The sequence below is a fragment of the Nicotiana tomentosiformis genome, chromosome 10, assembly GCF_000390325.3.
Source record: "Nicotiana tomentosiformis chromosome 10, ASM39032v3, whole genome shotgun sequence".
Taxonomy (NCBI): Eukaryota; Viridiplantae; Streptophyta; class Magnoliopsida; order Solanales; family Solanaceae; genus Nicotiana; species Nicotiana tomentosiformis.
Genome location: NC_090821.1, coordinates 9,694,163 through 9,705,673, shown reverse-complemented (window position 1 = coordinate 9,705,673; position 11,511 = coordinate 9,694,163).

The window sequence follows — 11,511 nt, the reverse complement described above, 5'->3', positions numbered from 1 at the left end:
CCGTTCTTGTAGGAATCAACTCGTTCTTGTCATTGGTGACCACAGTCATGCCCCCTTTCTTTGGGACACATTGAACCGGAGAGGTCCACGAGCTATCGGAAATCGGGTAAACAACCCCGACATCCAACCACTTTTTGATATCCTTCTTCACCACCTCTTGCATTGCTTTATTTAGTCTTCTTTGATGTTCAATGGAGGGTTTGGCATCCTCCTCCAAAACAATCTTGTGCATGCAAAAGGCGGGGCTTATACCCCGAATATCCGCCAATATCCATCTGATAGATTTATTCCTCTTTTGTAGCACCGCCAAAGTAGAGTCTACCTACACGTTAGTTAAACAAGAGAAAAGAATAACCGGTAAAGTAGAACACGGGCCAAGGAATTCATACTTGAGATGTGGAGGCAATGGCTTTAACTCGAAAGTGGGAGGCTCGTCGATTGAGGGCTTTGTTGGAGGAGTCTTCCGGTTTTCAAGATCTAAGGACAATTTGCGGGGTTCATAAGTGTACGACCCCATTCCTTACAATGCATTCACACATTCCACATAGCCATCCTTCTCATCATCATCATGATTAAGCAATACGGCCTCCAAACTATCATCAACATTCATCATGGCACTAGCATCATCAACAATCACCTCGGTCACCAAGTCCACAAACGAATAAACTTCATTGCTATTCGGTTGCCTCATAGATTTGAACACATGGAAAACCACCTTTTTATCACCCACCCGGAAGGTGAGCTCACCGGCTTCCACATCAACAAGTGCCTTCCCCGTATCAAGGAAAGGTTTACCCAAAATAATAGGCACCTCATAGTCCACTTCACAATCAAGAATCACAAAGTCCGCCGGGAGGATGAACTTATCAACTCGAACCAACACATCATCAATAATACCCAATGGTCTCTTCATAGTACGATCCGCCATTTGTAGCCTCATAGAAGTGGGTCTTGGTTTCCCAATCCCCAACGTTTTGAAAACTGAGTAGGGCATCAATTTGATACTTGCCCCTAGATCACAAAGAGCTTTGGCAAAGTCGGCGCTTCCAATGGTGCAAGGGATTGTGAAAGTGCCGAGATCTTCCAATTTAGGAGCCATTGAGTGCATAATTGCGCTCACTTGATATGTCAGCTTTATAGTCTCACAATTCATCGACCTCTTTTTAGTCACCAAATCCTTCATAAATTTTACATATCCGGGAATTTGCTCCAAAGCCTCAACCAATGGCATATTAATAGATAATCTCTTCATCATGTCAATGAACTTTTTGAATTGATTCTCGCCATTTTTCTTGGCAAGCCTTTGAGGGTATGGAGGAGGAGGCCTTGACATTGGTGCCTTAGCCTTTGGCACTACCGGTTCCAGTATGTCAACAATGTGTTCCCTAGACGGGTTCACTTTTTCTTGAGTCTCCTCTACATTTTCATCAATATCAATTCTCCCTTTGTCATTTGCTTACACCACACTGTTTTGAATCTCATCTTCTTGAATCACTTGTTCATTATCCACAATATTTCTTTGACTTGAGGTGGTTACATCCCCACCTTTTCCACTCCTTGTAGTCACGGCCATGGCATGTCCCGTGTTGTTCCCACCATTCGGGTTCACCACCGTGTCACTTGATATTGCCCCCTTAGGACGAGTGTTTAAATCTTGCGAGATTTGCCCCAATTGAACTTCCAAATTTCGAATTGAAGTGTTGTGAGAGGCTAGTTGAGCATCGGAGTCGGCATTCTTCTCCATCATTTGTTTAAACATATTATCGATTCACTCCATCTCATTGTTGGAAGTGTTTGGACCCTGGGAAGGATAAGGAGGTGGGTTGCTTGGTTGTTGATACATCGGGGGCCTTTGAAAGCTCGACCCCCGATTTCCTTTGTTATTGTTACATCCCCCTTGGTTGTTGCCTCCCCAATATCCTTGACTATTGCCACTCCAATTGTCTTGGTTATTTTGACCATTCCAATTTCCTTGATTTTTTTGACCATTCCAATTATCTTGGTTGTTTTGATTATTCCAATTCCCTTGATTACCTTGAGATCGCCATTGTTGTTGATTCGGGCCTTGAGAGTTGTTTCTTTGCCCTTGGAAGTTGTTCCCATATTGTACTTCCTCCTCTTGTTCATTGTAAGATTCATCTTGGTCAAACCCACTATCTTATTGCACATATTGTTCCGCACATTTTTGCACTTGTTGACCCTTTTGCCTTTGCTTGTTCAGATCATATTTACTCCTTCCATTGCATTTGCTTTCTTAGGGCCTTAAACTTGTTGAAGTTGAGCTTTGGCTAATTGATTCATTGTGGTGGTCAACTCGGCAATTGCTTGCCCATGATCATGTAATTCTTTATGTAGGTGAATCACATTTGGATCACCTTGAGGAACATTTGCTCTACTTCACCATGCCGATAAAGTATCCTCCATTTCATCTAAGATCTCACAAGCTTCGGCATATGGTGTTATCACGAAATTTCCACCGGCAAGTTGGTTGACCACGCATTGATTGGTAGTATTGATCCCCCTATAGAAAGTTGTTTAATCCTAGCCTCAGTCATGTCATTGTCCGGGAACTCTTTCACCATAGTTCGGTACCTCTCCCATATCTCATGCAAAGGCTCATTGGGTTCTTGTTTGAATGATAGAATCTCGTCTCTTAGAGTAGCCATATGCCAGGGAAAAAAGAACTTGGCAATGAATTTCTCCGCCAATTCATCCCATGTATGAATGGAATGGTTTGGAAACCTTTTTAACCAATCCAAGGCTTTCCCTCGTAGTGAAAAAGGAAATAGCCTCAACCTTAAAGCATCCTCGGAGACGTTTGTCTGTTTACTCCCCCAGCAAGTGTCCACAAATCCTTTCAAGTATTTGTACGCATTTTGATTCGGAGCCCCGGTGAAGGATCCCCATTGCTCTAGCAATGTGAGTATAATATTTGTGATTTGAAAGTTGCCCGCCCTAATGCAGGGCAGGACTACAGCACTTGCATACCCTTCATTCGACAACACTTGGTGTGGATCCGCTCTTGGTGGAGGTGAGGGTGGAACGGGAACATTGTCTTGAAGCGGTCGGCCTCGTCTATTTGCTTCAGGTTCAAGAGGAATCTCTTCAACTTGGTCATCTTCCACGTCCACATCCCCTAAAGGCATATTTCCGAGATGACCATTATTGTTGAGATCCATTGTTTCACCTACAATTGTTTCACCAAAAAGATTAGTAACACGGAAGGAAAAGAAGATAATTCACACATAAAACCAAATATATAGCTAAATCCATTTTTTATACTCCCCGGCAACAGCGCCAAAAATTGATCTCGCCCAAATCACACCTTAGTTTGGGGTTGTGAAGCGGTCGATTGCAATAATAATACCCTACTAGGAGTCGGGATCGAATCCACAGGGAGCGTAGATGGGATTAGGTATATATTTGGACTAAGCACGTAAAGTGTCTAAGATGTACTTCCACAAACTGTGTTTTGATTCTACTTCTAAATTATGCTACGGTTTGCAAATGTAAAGCTAGAGAATAATATTTTTGGTGTTGTTTTTCAAGTATGTAAAAGATTTAGGATTGTGACTTCCACCTAGGTATTTGCCTAACGAGTTGTGGGCTTTAGGGAAGATTTGGTAGGTCGGGGTATAATATAACAATCAACCCGCAATTACCCACTCAATACCTCTCGGTAATATAGTAGTTTTGCCCAATTTGGCTTTCTCAAGTCTAAATGGGTAATTCACAAAATAGTTGATAGATGTTCAAGTCGAGTATTACTATCTCTAGATTCAATCCTTTAATTGGGACTATCAAGTTGTTGTTAGTCAAGTTTTTCTAGACTCAGTCTCTCTTTCTCAAGTAGAGACTAAGTCAAATAGGCTTGAATCAATGTTTGCAACCATTAATTCTACAATTAAAGCAATAACTAGGCTAAATATTACACACCCAACCATAAACAAACCCTAAATCAAAAACCTATTAGGTACCCACACTAGGGTTGGGTCACAACCCTAGCTAGAAATTTAGCTACTCATAGATGAAAATGAAGAAATTAAAGAAGAATAGAAGATTAAACTCAAATTCAGTGATAAAGAGATAAATTTCCAATGTAAAATAGACAAACTATCATAAAATTTCCTAAAGCAGAAATAAAAATGGCTCCCAACTTTCAGATGTTCAAAATTTTCCTAATTTTTGTCATAACAGACTATTTATACACAGCTGAAATTTTCGGACAAAATTGCCCTTTCGGAGGTTCTATGGCCGCACAATTTTTTTTGCGGTCCGTATTTTGATGCAGAGCTTGACAGGAGGGACTTCTGCGGTCGCAAAATTCTGAATTGTAGTCGCACTTCTTCAAGTTCTGCGGACCGCACATTTCTTAGTGCGGCCGCACTCTTGAGTTCTGCGGCCATACAATAATAGTGCGGTCCGCACTTCTTGATGAACTTAAAAATGGGACTCTCTGATCTTCCTCTTTTACGGCCACAGAATTATTGTGCGGTCCACACTTTTCAAAGAAGCTAGGGCATAAATCCCTTTATGATCTGCGGCCGCAAACAAAATTATTCGGTCCGCACTTTTTCCATTTTGCTTGGTTTTAGTCCTTGTCCAAAAATACTCCTTCTTGAGTTGAATTTCATCGTTTTGGCTCATTTTCCAATATTCCTACAAGAAAGCATATTTTACCAGTTTTTGGGAATACCTTTAAGCATTTTTGAGCTAAAACGAAAGTAAAAAAAGGGCGCAAATAAGTAGTCAAAATCCCGACTTATCATTAAGCATATTTCATCAGTTTTTAGGAACACAATTAAATGATTTTGGACTAAAACGAAAGAAAAAAGGTGCGAATAAGTAGTCAGAATCCCCACTCATCAACTCCCCCAAACTTAAGCTTTTGCGTTCCCTCAAGCAAATAATGTAATTCTCACCTCCACAAGTTAAGAGCTATTCCAGCTAATCAGAAAATGCATCAATCACACATCAATTGGGACCAACAATTATCCATACACTTATGAATTATTAACAAGGCAATGGGTTGAACTTTTAAGCACAAATAGTTCTAATGTGACACTTGAGCATCAAGAGTTGACTTAATTCATCAAGGAAGCTCGCTCTTTCATGTAGGTCATTGTGGATCCCAAACTCCTCCTCTTCTACTCTCCATTTGCTTATCTCACTTAAGAATGTAGCACTCAATTCAAAGATTTGTGAAGTCTTTAAGTACCATAGGCTTGCCTCTCATGTAAATTACCACTAATGTAAGCTCACTCGGCTTGAAATCACATAGGGCTTTTTCAGAATGCAATGAAAGCTTTTGGACTAAGGTTGGATATGCTATGATAAAACGGGTTCAAATTTCATTAAGCACTCCATTTTCTCTTATCGGCTCATGCTTTGCCAACGTTTTTAGGCATTTTCTTTTCCATAGGAGGATTAGAGAGACTTAGCTTCACCCTTTATTGGTTATGATATTCATTTTCTCCTTTCTTTGCTTTCTCCATGCTTTGCATCATTACTATTATTTGAAATCCCTTTAACTCTTCAACTTATTCACTTTCATTTTGCATTTTTCTTTTTGTTCTTCTTTCTTTTGCTTGCCTTTCCTTCTCTTCATTTATTTTCTCTTTTTGTGCCTTGATACCTTTTTCAAACTCCTCGTCTCTCCCCTAAACTTACGTTTTTAGCTAATTATTTTACAAAAGTGTTAAGGAAATCTCGGGTGCCAAGAGAGGGTCATGACAGAACTGGTAAAGGTTTGTAACATGGTGATCAAATGAGAAAGATTTTAGGCTCAAATGGGTTGACTAGGGATAACAACATTGGTGGGCCTAGAATCACTTCTCAAGCCAAGCAAAACTAAAAGTTTCTCCTAGAAACACATTCGGGGCAAGTTCTAGACCATTTGCAGGGGTACTTGGACTTGCAACAAAAACATCTCACCTCTCACACAGCTGGATTGTTAAAAAGGATAGAGTCAAGGGCACACAACGATCATAATCAAGATTTGAAAATCACTATGGCTCGACTAAACCACTCGATGATTGCCTAAGCCAACACAAGAGTCACAAGGTCACTAACTAGAGCTATTTCTTTCCAAAAAAAACTTATTTCTAACTATAAGCACGTAGTTAAGTGTGTTGGTACCAAGTGAAGCATATTTGACTCTTCGAGCTTGACTCAATTAGGTCTTTTTTAATTTCTTATTACTACTATTCTTACCTAAACACTAAAAATGGACTTAATCCCTTAAGAAGGTTGTCACGCCATCCATCGTTGGGAAGAGTCGCCCGGTTCACACAAAAACTACCTTTGGAAAGAACCGTGGCAATAAGAAAACCAAAGGCTTATTGTCCACTCAAACATAAAAAGTAGCTACTAGATTAAAAAGAATCTATTAGATTAAACAAATAGCTAATAAATTAAACATTGACTAATAAGAAAATAAAATAAAGAAGCTATAAAGCAAGATACTGCAAGTATAATGAATATACATAATGAGGGAGGAAAAGAGAAAATACATACATCAATAGAGAGAGAAAGAGGAGAATCTGTACATGATAAAAAGAAAATGGAAAATGTTATCAGTTATTACAAACCAAATGTCAAATCATCCAAATATCCAATAAACCCCCCGAATTAAAGTAAGCATTATCCCCAATGCTTAACAAAATAAGAATAAAGAAGGATAAGAGTGAAGAGGACTCCCTATGTGGATATGTCCATAGTACCGTCACCTCCCTCAGTCTCCTCTAACTGGATCTTATCATCCTCGGCTCTGGGAGTAACTGGGTGGGTGAACATCTGGTGCACCGCCTCAGCAGTGTCGGCAGCTAGGTCTGGCTCCTCAGACTGGCCAGTGGGTACTACTGGTGCTGCTGGATCTCTCTTCATCAGCATATCAAATGGAAGGTCCCCAACGACTGCTATCTTGGTGACCTCTCTCCTCAGGCTATCTAATGATTTCTTGGATGCCTGGGATTTCTTCATCTTCTTTACCTGCTTCCCAAGCTCCTCAATCACTGCTCCATGTGCTACTAAAGTGTTCATTATGGTCTGCTGATTCTCCAAAATCTTCTTCAATGTATCATCCACTATTGGATGAATCTGGAGTGTCGAGGTGGATAACTGTGCTACAACAACACTGGCTAAGTCAGATAGCTTTGCAGTAGTTGTCTGCATCCAGTTGTTGAGGCTCGCCAGTGTCTGGGAGACTCGCACCGCAGATAGTGGATGAATGGGCATAAGCGCCGGCCTTAAAGTTGAGGTGGAGAGAACTGCTGCTGAAGGCCCTGGAGAAAGAGGTGGTGGCATGGCAGTTGTACTGGAAGAAGGCACTGCTGGAGGGGAAGGCTTGTCTGCTGACTCTGCCGCTATCACCAAAGGCTCATTAGACTGGCCCACGGTAGTAGTCGGCTAACCCTTATTCTTTGGGTTCCTCGGGTCCTTTAGAGAATACCAAGTGAAAGGCTTCTTTGCCCGAACCTTTGTGTCAAAATTCCTCGGCTCCACCCCCGCATCTGTAAGGTACTCCATGATAGTGTTGGGATACGGGTAGGAACTGTCACTTTGCCTACCAACCAAAGACATGTTGGCCGATATCACGGCACCCACATTGATTGGGTATCCGGCCATGATAGAGGCGACTAGCACTACCCGCGGGATTGGGAGATTTGTTTCATTTTGGCAGGGGTATTCTGCTACACACAAACGTCTGCCATCCCTTTGCCTCAAAATTTAGGGTGTTCCGCTGAATAGGAACCCCTGCTGTGATCCATGGTGGTGGTGGTCCCGGAGCTTCCAGAATCTCAGCTAGCCATGGGCGAGCTGCATCGCCCATAGCCAGCTTTTCCAAGTATCGGCTCAACATCCTCCAACCCTAAGTATGTATTCAAGGTGCACTGGTCAAACCTCACTTTCAGATTCCTCACTTTCGTCACTTTGTTCCCCTTCTTTATGTGCGCCACATTAGCGTAAAATTTCCAGATCAGGTACTCTTTAGCATCTACCACACTTTGTGTGAACCACATCCACCCTTCCGCTCTCGGAATTGTCTCAACACCGCCGAGTTGTATTTATCAAGAACTGATGATCAAGAATGAGCCATCTCGATGGCCACCACTCTCGGAAACTATTGAATGTAGTTAGACTGACGAACCTATCTTCCCAAATTTCTTTCTTCTTCGACCCCTCAAGGACGGCAACTCTGGTATCACCACCTCGGCCATCATCCGGAATCTCATCCACATCCACTGTAGTAACTGGTGCATTAGGGGCATGTGTAGATGAAGGCTCTAAAGCCTGACTGTTACCTTCCAACCCCTCAGAAGTGCACTCAGAAGAGGTTGGCTCATTTCTCAGTTGGTATATGTCCTGAAGCGGTTGTGGTTGAGTTGCCCTCTGATGCTTCCCTAGATGGGGCATATGAACTTGATTCGGAGAGTACTGGCTGTCTACTTCAGCCTTCTGTGGCCTTCTTACCTATTACTCTTTAGGGGGGGGGGTAAAGTACTTTTGCCTCTGCCTCTGAAAGGTTCACCCCTCCCCTTTGATGTATCACCATGACCACGGGATCTAACCATATTCTGCACAAAACAGCAGCATGAGTCAGTTCTAGTTGAAGTGCAGGTAAGAAGAAAGTTGCAGAACAAAACATGATGCAGGTTGGGAAAGTGCGGTCCGCGCAATTGCAAGTGTAGCTGCAGGTTGGGTTGTGCAGACCGCACAATTTGAAAATACGGTCGTAGAGATGCAACTGCGGTCTGCATAATTTTTAGTGTGACTGCACATCTGAAGTGAGGACCGCACATTTTTTAGTGCCGCCGTACAGTGAATACCTTAAAAATGGCAACTCTCTGAAAACAGAGAATGCCCTGATCTGCAGCCGCACACACTTTTCTACGGCCGCGATTGAATTTATACGGACCGCACAATTTCAAGTGCAGTCCGCACTTTTGCCTAACCAAATGCCCTAAGCAAGTAATTCTGTGGACCGTACAATTCCTTGTGCGGCCGCATATTTTAAAATTAAATCGGGCACAGTCCTACAGGGTTTCAATGTTTTACATAAATTGGGCATGGTAATAGCAATTAAACATGATAAACTAAATACACATTCCCCAAATAGCAACTAGGAGTTTACCTAACACAAATTACACCTCATAGATATGAAATCGACAAATGGTCTAAAATAACTAATAAATTATAAACTAACTGAGAAAATTGAAGAATTTTAGAAATGATTTGAACATACCAGTGATGAAGTGGTGTTAAGGAATGATCAAAGATGCTCAATTAAGTGGCAGATAATTGACTAAGTAGTGTGCAAGATTTTAGCCGTTGTTTTAATTTCTCATAGAGTGGAAAGTCTCAACACTAGCCTTATGGCTACTATTTATACTATACGGGATTGGCTAAGGGTTCAAGAGACGAGTGCGGCCATAGAATTCCTTCTGTGGTCCGCACTCTGTTACCTGTTGTTCAATTTCCCTCTATTGATATGTGGTCCACTGAATTATGTGCGCGACCACAGGTTTTGGTGCGGACCGCAGGATTTGGTGCGGACCGCAGATTTCAGTTTGTGCGGTCCGCACTAGAATTGTGCGACTGTATTTTCCTTTTGCTGCAGCATCAAGAATTGTGCGGTCCGCACTTTTTTTTTCTTACTTAGCTAATTTTCTAAGCCCAGTTCCTGTAAAGCACACACATTCCTACAACACACTTTAAATTCAGTTACCACAAATAAGTCTTATCTAGAAAAAGAAAAGAAAAAGAAAAAGAAAAAGAAACATGGGTTTTCTCCAAAGAAGCGTCGATTTAACATCACGGCACGACGCAGATTATCATCACTTCAAACGAATCACTGCCACCACGTGGCCATCATCAGCTTGTCCCAAATAATGCTTCACCCGGTGTCCATTGACTCAGAATACTTCATCACTTTTGTTCTTCAAGTCCAATGCACCAAAAGGTGTCACACCCACAATTTTAAAGGGACCATTCCATTTGGATTTCAGCTTTCTGGGAAACATCTTCAATCGTGAGTTAAACAACAAAACAAGATCTATCACCTTGAACTCTCTGTTTCGGATGTATTTGTCATGAAGGTACTTCATTATTTCTTTGTACAAGGATTAATTTGCATATGTATGGTATCGGAATTCATCTAATTCATTCAAATATGCAACCCGCAAGTTAGCAGTTGCATCCCAATCAAGATTTAACTTCTTTAAAGCCCACATGGCCTTGTGCTCGAGTTCCACCGGAAGATGACAAGATTTGCCAAACACCAACCGGTATGGAGACATCCCAATAGGAGTTTTGAAAGCATTCTGATAAGCCCATAGTGCATCATCAAGCTTCTTTGACAAATCCGTCCTGTTAGCATTCACTGTTTTGGAAAAAATACTCTTTATCTCCTGGTTGGAGACTTTCACTTGACCGTTATCTTAAGGGTGATAGGGAGTCGTAACTTTATGAGTGGCACCATACTTGCTAAGCAAGGTGTCAAAAGCTTTGTTGCAAAAATGCGACCCCACATCGCTTATGATAGCCCGCAGAGTACCAAATCTTGTGAAGATGTTCTTATTCAAAAATGCCACGACACTTCTTGATTCATTGTTAGGTAGAGAAATGGCCTCAACCCATTTAAATACATAATCAACCGTGACCAAGATGTAGGTGTTTCCACAAGAACTCACAAAAGGTCCCATGAAGTCGATACCCCACACATCGAAAATATTAATCTCCAAAATGGTGGTGAGGAGCATTTCATTTTTCTTTGAGATTCCACCGGCCCTTTGACATTCATCACAACGCTTGATAAGATCACTTGCATCCTTGTAAAGAGTGGGCCAATAGAAATCTCAACATAGTACTTTGGCTGTCGTTCTTGCTCCACCATGGTGACCACCATACGACGAAGAATGACAAGCCCCAAGAATTTCAAATTGTTCCTCCTCCAGTACACAGCTTCTAATCACTCCATCCGTACAAATCCGGAAAAGATACGGTTCATCCCAATAATAGTCTTGACAATCCCGTTTGAGCTTTTTCCTTTGGTTTGAAGATAACTCATCCAGGGTGATACCACTTACAAGAAAATTTGCTAGATCTGCAAACCATGGCACCTCTTTCATTGCAATGGCTAAGAGTTGCTCATCGGGGAAGGAGTCATTGATTTCAAGGCCCTCATGCGGCCTCCCCTCCTTCTCCAAACAAGACAAGTGGTCTGCCACTTGGTTTTCACTTCCTTTTCGGTCTTGGATGTCTATGTCAAACTCTTGCAACAAAATCAACCATCTCATCAACCGGTCTTTGGAATCTTTCTTTCTCATAAGGTAACGAAGTGCTGCATGATCCGTGTGGACAATCACTTTTGCACCCATCAAGTACGGGCGGAACTTCTCAATATCAAACACAATGGAAAGGAGCTCTTTTTCAGTCACAGTGTAATTGACTTGGTCATCATTCATGGTCTTACTAGCATAGTAGACCGGATGAAAGATCTTATTAATACGT